At 54.8% G+C, this 10,325-nt stretch overlaps 1 protein-coding gene and 1 pseudogene across 1 annotated transcript in view; one reads left to right on the top strand and one right to left on the bottom strand.

Moving 5' to 3' along the window:
* The window catches only part of LOC126937255 (interleukin-9 receptor-like), a 13,584-nt pseudogene extending 8,327 nt beyond the window's left edge, over window positions 1-5,257 (bottom strand).
* DPH7 (diphthamide biosynthesis 7) overlaps window positions 1-10,325 on the top strand; it is an 807,287-nt gene that overhangs the window by 197,212 nt on the left and 599,750 nt on the right. The window lies entirely within an intron of this gene.

Below are 10,325 nucleotides of genomic sequence, written 5' to 3'. Positions count from 1 at the left end.
TCCTCCCTCTCCCGCTCCTCCCACCCCCCTCCTCCTACCCCCGTCTTCCTCCCACCCCCCTCCTCCCTCTCCCGCTCCTCCCACCCCCCCCTCCTCCCACCCCCGTCTTCCTCCCACCCCCCCCTCCTCCCTCTCCCGCTCCTCCCACCCCCTCCTCCCACCCCCGTCTTCCTCCCACCCCCCACCCCTCTCCTCCCTCTCCCGCTCCTCCCACCCCCGTCCTCTTCCCACCCCCCTCCTCCCTCTCCCTCTCCTCCCACCCGGGGGCACGAACCGCCAGCCCAGCAGGGAGGGGAGGGCCTGATGCAACCCCCAAGTTGCTCACTGGTTCCTGGGCTGTGGGAGCCCAACAGGGCCACAGAGGGGGAAGTGCAGAGCTCACTCCTCAGCTGTGGTTCTGGCATGCGATCCGGGGGGACCAGGGAACCAGGCAGAGCAGGAGCCCAGAGGCAGTGAGAGCCCCGAGGGCAGTGCACACAGCACAGACCCTTCCCCACGGCCACAGGACAGACACATTCGCAGAAGGAGGAGGCGAGGCACATGGTGGGTGCAGACAGCTGCAAACCAGAGGGGACAGAGATAAGTCATGAGAAATTTACATTCTTCCATCAACAGTGGAACTGGAGACATGAGAACAAAAAGAAATCAGTAATGGAGAATACAACTAGTTTTTCCCCATTTGAGACACAGTGTATAAATTGAATTACACTGAACATACAAAAAAGGCTCCAAGCACTGACAAGGCTCCCACACTGGCCACCAACCCTCATGAAAGCCAACATCTCGGGCAGGCCAGAGCTCTGGGCAACCCCTGCCCCCCACGCCCTGCCGTGGACTCTGCACACACCTGGAAGTTCCCATTGCGCACACTGTAGAGGGGCCAGAAGAACGCCGCTGGAGAGGACACGTTCTGGTAGAAGGTTCTCTTCACCCTGAGGCCAGTCAGAGGCCTGTGGTGACCCAGGTGGCCTGAGGTCACCACAGAGGCTGAGCTTCCTTCCATCAGCAGGAGGCCCGCCCACCTCGTCCCTGCCACTGCCTCTCTCCCATCTCATCACATCCCAACCCACTCTCTGGGCAGGACCCAACCGGGCCTCCTTGCGTTAGGCACATAGAACTGATTTATACTGAGGCATGAATCCTTTACAGTGTGAGCTGCGATGGCAGGTTCAGAATGGGGAGTTATCAGCTAGATCCTCAGTCCACAGAGGGAGCCGCACCTCCTCTGTCTTTGCCATCAGTACATCTGTGGCTCTCACCTCACCCAGTGTCTCCCCAAGCACCAGACTTGCTGCCAAGGATCCACTGACCGTCCCACAAGGATGTCACCTGGGGCTCCAACCCAACAGGTGCAAACAGACCTCGCCAACCTCCCCGCAAGGATTCCCCCCATTTCCCCACCTCAGGAGTCACCACTCTTACCTTATCCAGCCACACGTCCCCTCTATTTCTCCCCCAAGACCCTGAAATCCCCTCCACTTTGCTCTATCTCCACTTGTTTCACTGGCTCCTGCCAAATCATCTCCCTGTGGGCACCCCACTGGCCCCCATTGGTCCCCAAGCAGGTCCCCCATTTCCCTTGTCCCAGCAATCCATTCCTCAAAACATAAACTCGGTCGTATCACACAGTTTCACACTTTCCTTTGCTCCAAGGAGAAGCCAAGCACCCTCCCGCTTAGCCCCACCCAACACCCCCCTCCCCACAGCCTCTTCCTCACATCCACAGCCTGACGTGGCCCCTGAGTCCCCTTTTGTAACCTGACGTGGGGTGCATGAGGTGTGACAGTTGATTTAAGGAGGGCCCTTGTCCATCTTGTTCTCTAAGGCATCTGCCAGGGTGAGAAGACTCTTGTGCACACCAGATGCCCCAAGTGTCCTTTCATAGACTGTGTGAACAGATGAACAAACCAAGCTCCTCTAGAGGCAGAAGTCTAGGATCCGGGCTCTTGATCTTGGTGACTCTGGGTCTGGTCGGGACCACACTGCCCTTGTCTTCGGCCTCTGCCACAGATCCCCCTTCCCTTCTCTCCCCTGGCAACTTGTGAACCCTCTTCTGGCCCAGGGTGGAGACTTGAAAAGCCCACCCCATCCGGGACCAGACAGTGGAGAGGGGAGGGGAGGAACCAGACAAGGATGGCCCTTGACGGCCCACCCACCACACACTCACACATTCACACAGTGGCACATCTGCACACATACACTAACATGTACACTCTTACCTGCTCACACATGTACACACACACACACATCAGCTACCTACCTGGGTGACAGCTTGAACGGGAGGTAGGTCAGGCCAGTCAGCAGGAGAAAGATGGACACAGCAACAAAGGTGTTGCCTGGCCGCCCCCAGGGTGGGGTCAGAGGGCCCGTGGGCAGGAAGGGCCCAGGGCTGTCAGCAGCCTCAGTGCCAGGAGGCTCCCCACAAGCCCACCTGGCAAAAGTGTGCCCTTTAGTACCCTGGGCCAAAGTGGAAGGTTTGTGATGGGCCTTGGAGGTTTGTGTCACCTGCTGAAGGACCTTGTGTAAGCCACACTCCTGGGCCTCACTCTTACATCTGCCACACGGTGGGTCATAAGGTCCCTGGGCCTGCTCAGCACTGCAGTGCGCAAGGGTCAGCCCAGCCCTCACTAACGACACTGAGGTCATGTCCAGCCTCCAGGCAGGAGCACCAGCCCTGGTGTGCAGCCCCGCCACCATCACTCCTAACAGAAGTCACTGACTACGGGTTCCCAGGAAGCCCCAGAATTGTCAGGTGTTTGTTTCCTCCCTACAGACCTCAGACCTTCAGAGGAAGTGGGTCAACTGGGGCCTGGCTGCCTCAGGGAGGGGTTTCCAGGAGGATGAAAGAGTGCAGGGGTGAGGTGATGAGGGGAGAGGACGCCCAGCCTAGACTCTGGAAGTGCAGCAGCCACAGCAGCGCCCACCTTGTCTCTGGGGAGCCTGGAAGCACACAGGCTGGCTCCACTCACTCCACTGGCCTGTGTAACGCTCCTCCTCTGCCACGTCATCCTCCAGTGTGGCCATCCGGACACGCAGCCTGGCCTCAAGGATAAAGCCAGGGTCCAGCTCAAAGGCTTCAAGTATGAGCCAGGTCACCCCGACAATGTGATCCCCGTGCTGGGTTCGCTCTGGGGGTAGGGGCAGTTAGCAGGTGCTGAAGGTGGGGCTGGGTTCCTCAGTCCTCAAGAATACACAAACGCACACGCTCACACAGCATACACAGGAACACACCTGTGTTCACACAGGCACACTCACCACATTCACGTGCACACACAGAGAGAAGGCACACTCACACTCACACGCAGATACGGCTGCATCTGCCCACCAATACACACATGCACACACAGGCAGACATGTCTACAGGCACACTTTCACACTCCTCACACTTGCATGCACAGTCACACACACAAGCGTGTGCACAGAAGCAACTCACCACACTCACATACACACTCGTACACATAGACATGCCCACGTGCACACTCACAGATACAAACACAAGGCACAGGCACACTCACAGGTACACTTACAAACACAAACATGGGCACACTTACATGTGCACACACATAAACACATGCACACTTACCACACTTACATGCACACACTCACAAACACAGGCACGCTCACCCTATTCACATACACACACAAGAAGCACACACGTGTGCATGTCAGCATGTGTGTTCACACACACACCTGGCTCCAGTTCCTCCCCTGCTCTTCACTCCAAGTTGACCTCTCCTTATTTAGAGTGGGGAGTCTGCCCTGGACTGCTGCTCCCAGGAGAGAGGACCCCAGGGGAAGCCAGTCAAAGTGTTACCTCCCAGGCCTCTTCCTGCCTCTTGACGCCCAGCTCATAGCCGAGAAGAGTGACGTTGGCTCCACGGCAGGACTGATGCTGCAGATCAGGATGCAGGGGCCAGAGCTGACGTGTTCTACGAGTGAAAGAGTGGGTCCAGCTTCACTGGAACAGAGAGAATCCATGTAAGGCTGAAGCCCCATGGGTCTGGGGTGTCAGTCACACACCCAAGAATGGGGATCTGAAAGATTCCCAAGGGGCATGGTCAAGGCCCTTTCAGACCAGGCACCTCACTGGGAGACTGGTCCAGAAAAGCCCCAGGTGGGACAGGACAGCAGTGACTTCCTCTGGCCCCTGCAGTAACCACGTGGGCCTTCCCCTCCCAGAGGCCAAGCCTGCCCCCAGCCCTGCATCTCACTTGGCAGGGACTGAGAACACTCACTGGGCCACAGGGGTCACAGGCTGCAGGGCCCTTCTCCTAGCTCCAAGCAGCCAGGATGTTCTTGCCAAGGGGCCCTGCTCCAGGCTTATAGCCGCTGTTCACCGTGTCTCCAGGGCAGGTACTACAGGTCCACCAGGCTGACCTGCTTCCTCCCAGACATGCAGTGGTAGAAAGTGATGATGAAATTGTCGGATGGCAGGAGCACTGCCTCAGGCGGCAGCACCACAGTGCACTCACCGCCCTGCAAGATGCACTTGTGTGTGCCGCCAGGAGCCTGGTTGCTGGAAAGGACATATGTCAGCATCACCGGGCTGCTACACTGTCCTGGCATATCTGCTGCAATCCTAGGGACCCCATCCTCATCCCCGTCCAGGTGGCCATGGCCCTCCACCCTCACGTAGTGAAGAGAAGCCCGGGCCGGGAGCCCTGGCCCAGCTCTGGGACAGACCAGTAGCAATCCATCCTGAGAATGTTGTTGGTGAGTCAGGTGAAGTTTCCAGCCTTTGGCCCTGGAGACAGTGACCACTGGGAGTCTACAGTGAGCGCTTCAGAGGAGAGCTGGGAGGCCTGGAAGTGATGGGCTCTGACCGATGGTACACGGGCAAGTCAGACCCGGAAAGGTGTCAAGAGGGTGAAAGAAGGGAGACCAGGGTAGGTCCAGGGACTAAAGGTAGGGAAGTAAAGGTAGGGAGAATAGAGACGGAGGTCCAGGCTGACCCCTAGAGGACACGCCCCAGCACAGTTTGGGCCAAACCTTTCCCTAGGGTCTCGGCATCGGACAACCCAGTCCCCCAAACATGCCCTAGTTATCCACTCACCTCATACAGACACTAGTGCCCAACCCTCACCTCGTCCTTCCCCTGAGACAGAGAATCCCGAGCAGACACAGGTGCAGATGCAGGTGTAGGCCAGGAGCCAGGTGCCATGTGTCACCTCAGGGCCTCACTCTCCAAGGTCCAGCCTGCAAGGGGCTGGGCTGAGGGCCTGTGCGAGCCATCCCTCTCTGGAGGGGTGCTCCCCATGAATTTCTCCCCAGCAGGTTGCTCAGTGGGTCTCCATCTGCACTCACATGGTGTCCTGTGAAAGATGCTGGGCACCACTGCCCAGGCTTTACCGATAAGGAACTGAAGCTCAGAAAGGCCACTTGACCCAGCCAAAGACTCATGGCTGCAGGGTGTCAGTTGCACCCTCAAACTTAGATCCTGGACTCTGACTTAGCTAGGTCTCCACGTCTGCCAAGAAGGTTCCTCTCTAGGATGGGCATCCTCTGCCAGCCCATCCCCTGTCCCTGGGCCCAGGCCCCATCCTGCAGGGGAGTCGGGATTGGGGGAACCAGTCACTACCAACAACCACCACAGGTGCATTTTCTACTGTAATTCTCACAGCAGCTCCACGAGGGAGAAGCGCTGTCCCTGTTCACAGGCAAGGAGCTGAGTCCCAAGGAGGGAAGGAGAAATCACTTGCCCAGGGTCACACAGACAACCTCTATGCATTTATTTATTTATTTATTTATTTATTTACTTTTGAGACGGAGTCTCCCTCTGTCACCCAGGCTGGAGTGCAGTGGCGTGATCTCGGCTCACTGCAACCTCCAACCTCCAACTCCTGGGTTTGAGCGATTCTCCTGCCTCAGCCTCCCGAGTACCTGGGATTACAGGTGCCCGCTGCCACACCCAGCTAATTTTTTTGTATTTTTAGTAGAGGCAGTTTCACCACATTGGTCAGGCTGGTCTCAAACTCCTGACCTCAAGTGATCCTTCTGTCTCGGCCTCCCAAAGTGCTGGGATTACAGGTGTGAGCCACCACGCCCAGCCTCTATGCATTCTCCCTCCCTTTTGTCTTCTTAAATAAAGACCCATCCCAGGATCTGCCTCAGGAAGGTGGATGAGGGTAGCAGCAGGGTATCCATGCAACAGATGGCACTTACTGAATTCTATCTGTTGCACCCCTGTTCGAAGGTGCCTCCAAAGGAGAGCACCACCAGAAGGACACAGCTCCCCATGCTGGAGTGTGAGGCCTGAGTCCCAGGATCTCTGGGGGAGCCAGAGGTTGGCTGGAGATGAGGTGCTGGGTGTCAGGAAGTTCTTGGGTGTGGGGAGGCATCACACCCCATTTGCAGCTCCAGATGGTACACCCATAGCCCCTAGGCAGGAAGCAGGGCCAGCCTGGTTACACAAGGCTGATTAGTGATAAGGAGAGGAAAAAAACCAGATATGCATGCAGACGACAGCACGCACACTCTTAAGGAACCCGCACACCCTCAACGGGCAGCAGGCAGTACTCTGACCCCACTCCGCCCCACTCCCGGCAGCCTGTCCAGGTGCCCACGGGACAGTCCCCTGTTAAGACTGATGATCAGGAAGCCTCACCCTTCCCTAGAATGGAGCGTGCAGCCTGGCCCCACCGGCCGCAGCATGAGACACCGTGGCAAGTTCTCTGCAGCAGTTACTGGAAAGCTGGGAATGGGGAGGACAGTCAGCCTGCTCTTGGGATATGAGAGAGCAGGGCTGGAGTGACCACCAGGATCTGCGGAAGCACAGGCACAATAGCCACAGCTGAGAGCTGACCCAGGTACCAGAATGGACAACCGCTGCCCCAGCAGTGGAGAAACACCCACATCAGTGTAGAATCAGGCCAGGCCAGCCACAGGCTAACCCAGGAGCAGATGGCTTGAAAGCAGGGAGTGGGTGGCTCCAAGTTCAGCAGGCCTCGTTTCTAGACAGGGAGAGGGGATGGTAGGGCAGGACCCACATGTGACACCTGAGAGTTACAAAGGAGGAAGCCAGGACACCCCCTGGGGGAGCACTGGAGTGCTGGTACAGCAACAAGGCAATATGGCCATCTGAGGGGAAGGTCTCTGCTTTTCCTCTGCACTGAAAATGCACAGCTGTACCTGGTAAGCTGAGCAGGGCAGGGTTACAACCCTCCTACAGATGAAGAAACTGAGGCTCAGAGACCTGGGACCTGCCCAAAATCTGGCTCCTGACACCACTGTTCTTGGCACATTCCCACCAGCTTCTACACAAGCCTGGGAACTGCCCGAGGGCAGTGCCTGAGCGGTGCCCCTCAGCACATGCCCCAGCAGAAGGAACCTCAATGCCTTATAAATGGGGTGGAGCTGCAGGCAGAGCCGCCTTCCCCCATCCTCAACCACAGGGCCAGGCACCCACATGCTCCCTGCTCCTGGATGTCACCAGGGAGGACTCAGGAAGTTCTTGGGGGTGGGAAGGCAGTTGTGAGCAGGAGGGGAAGCCAGGGTCTGCCACCTGGGACAGAGTGCCCGACATCCCTAGTCCTGCCGGGGGGCCTGGCTGACATCACTGCCTGGCACAGCTTCTCCCGCATTGGGTCTGTGGACATAGCCTTCAGCCCATGGTCACTCCGGTCCCTTCTCAGAGCCGCACCTGTTCCATGGCCTCAGCGTCAAGGCCTGGCCCAGAAGGCACTGGGCCTCATGGCCTGCCTGCCCTGGTTCCCTGGGCCACTGTGAAGCTGTGGGCTACTCTGCAGCTGGACCCCTGCCTCAGACTACAGGCTCTGCCACACCCACGGGAGGGTCCTCAGACAAACCCAACCCTTCCCCTTCCATTAGCCGGGCACGGTGGCACTCGCCTGTAGTCCCAGCTACTCGGGAGGCTGAGGTGGGAGAATCACCTGAACCCGGCAGGTTTAGGTTGTGGTGAGCCGTTATTGCACCACCGTACCCCAACCTGAGTGAGAGTGAAACCCTGTCTCCAAAAAAAAAAAAACCCAACAACTGCAGCAAGAATATTCCCAAAGTTGAGAAAACTAATGCAGCAAAAAAGGAAGTGTAATCTAATATGTGTTAAAACTGGCGATGGGAAAAGCATGTGTGGATCAGGAACAAGCTAAGGTGGACACATGTATGAAGATTGTGAAAACATAAAGTGCTTGAAGTGTATGGTTTTTCACTGCATCATCATTATTGTTATTATTTTTGAGACGGAGTCTCACTCTGTCACCCAGGCTGGAGTTCAGTGGCATGGTTTTGGCTCACTGCAACCTCCACCTCCTGGATTCAAGTGATTCTCCTGCCTCAGCCTCCCAAGTAATGAAGGGGGCCTGCCCCTCCACACCTGTGGGTATTTCTTCCAAGGTGGAGACAAGAGACTGAGAAAAGAAATAAGACACAGAGACAAAGTATACAGGAAGAAAAGTGGGCCCAGGGAACCGGCGCTCAGCAAGTGAGGGTCTGCACCGGTGCTGGTCTCTGAGTTCCTCCGTATTTATTGATCGCTATCTCTACTATCTTGGTGAGGGGGATGTGGCAGGACTATAGGGTAATGGTGAGGAGAGGGTCAGCAGGAAAACATGTGAGCAAAGGAATCTGTGTCATCAGTTTAAGGAAAAGTGCTGTGCCTAGATGTGCACGTAGGCCAGATTTATGTTTGACTTTACACAAACATCTCAGAGCAGTAAAGTGTAGCAGAGCAGTATTGCCGCCAGCACGTCTCACCTCCAGCCATGGGCGGTTTTCTCCTATCTCAGAAAATAGAATGTACGGTCGGGTTTTACACTGAGACATTCCATTCCCAGGGTTGAGCAGGAGACAGATGCCTTCCTCTTATCTCAACGGCAGAGGCCTTCCTCTTTCACTAATCCTCCTCAGCACAGACCCTTTACGGGTGTCGGGCTGGAGGACTGTAAGGTCTTTCCCTTCCCACGAGGCCATATCTCAGGCTGTCTCAGTGTGGGGAAACCTGGACAATAACCCAGGCTTTCTTGGGCAGAGGTCCCTGCAGCTTTCCACAGTGCATTGTGTCCCTGGTGAATCAAGAATGGAGAATGGCGATGACTTTTACCAAGCATACTGCCTGCAGACACATATTTAACGAAGCATAGCCCTAAATTCCCTAAACCTTGAGTCAACACAGCACATGTTTCTGTAAGCACAGGGTTGGGGCTAAGGTTACAGATTAACAGCATCTCAAAGCAGAAGAATTTCTCTTAGACACAGTAACAGTCTGATCTCTCTTCCTTTCCCCCACAGAGTAGCTGGGATTACAAGCATGCACCACCACGCCCAGCTAATTTTTGCATTTTTAGTAGAGATGAGGTTTCACCATGTTGGCCAGGCTGGTTTTGAACCTCTGACCTCAGATGATCCACCCACCTTGGCCTCCCAACGTGCTAGGATTACAGGCATGAGCCACCATGCCTGGCTTCACTGTATTATTCATCAGCAAGAACTCCGTGGGAAATATCTGAATCCATTATCAGTGGTGAATCTATTGACTTTTTCAGTGATGTCAATAGTAGACTTCATTTGCTCTCCTGCACTTAACCAGCATTCACAGATGCACACTTGCAATTGATTTCGATGACAGGGAACACTAACTTTGAACCCCAATTAAGCAAATGGCATCCACTCTTCTCAGTAATAGACCCACATTACAAAAATTAAACTCAATTATTATTACGTTTTGAATTTTGCCTATAATTACATTCTGAGGTTAAATTTTAAAAAATTAAAGAAAAAGTATAAAATTTTAAAAAAATTGCCTATAAAAAACATACGGACGTTGCCAGCCTGGGCAGCATGACAAAACCCTGTCTCTACAAAGAAAAAAAAAATACAAAAATTAGCTGGGCATGGTGCGTACCTATAGTCCCAGTCACTACAGAGGCTGAGGTGGAAGGATCACTTGAGCCCAGGAGGTCCCGGCTGCAGTAAGCTGAGATCGTGCCTCTACAATCCAGCCTGGGCAACAGAGTGAGACCCTGTCTCAAAGAAAATTAAAAAGTAAGTAATTATACTATTCAGCCTCTGACCCTTAAGAAAACAGTTTGCAAACCCCTCAAACAGGTTATTATCATATCCACTTTATAGATGAGGAAATGAAGGCAGAGGTTCTGCAACTTGACCAGGGTTTCATAGCTAAGGTGCAGTCAGGGACACTGGCTTCAGAGTACATGATGTGTACCACGGATCCATGCTGCCTTCCAACAACAAAATTGAACAGAAGAACTGTCACCTGAGGAAATAAAACTAACAGCATAAGCAGAAGACATTACAGATAATGCCCACATGATAAAATCACATCTGGGAAACCAAAATAAACTATTCTG

The sequence above is a fragment of the Macaca thibetana genome, chromosome 15, assembly GCF_024542745.1.
Source record: "Macaca thibetana thibetana isolate TM-01 chromosome 15, ASM2454274v1, whole genome shotgun sequence".
Taxonomy (NCBI): Eukaryota; Metazoa; Chordata; class Mammalia; order Primates; family Cercopithecidae; genus Macaca; species Macaca thibetana.
This window is presented reverse-complemented; position numbering and strand designations above follow the sequence as displayed.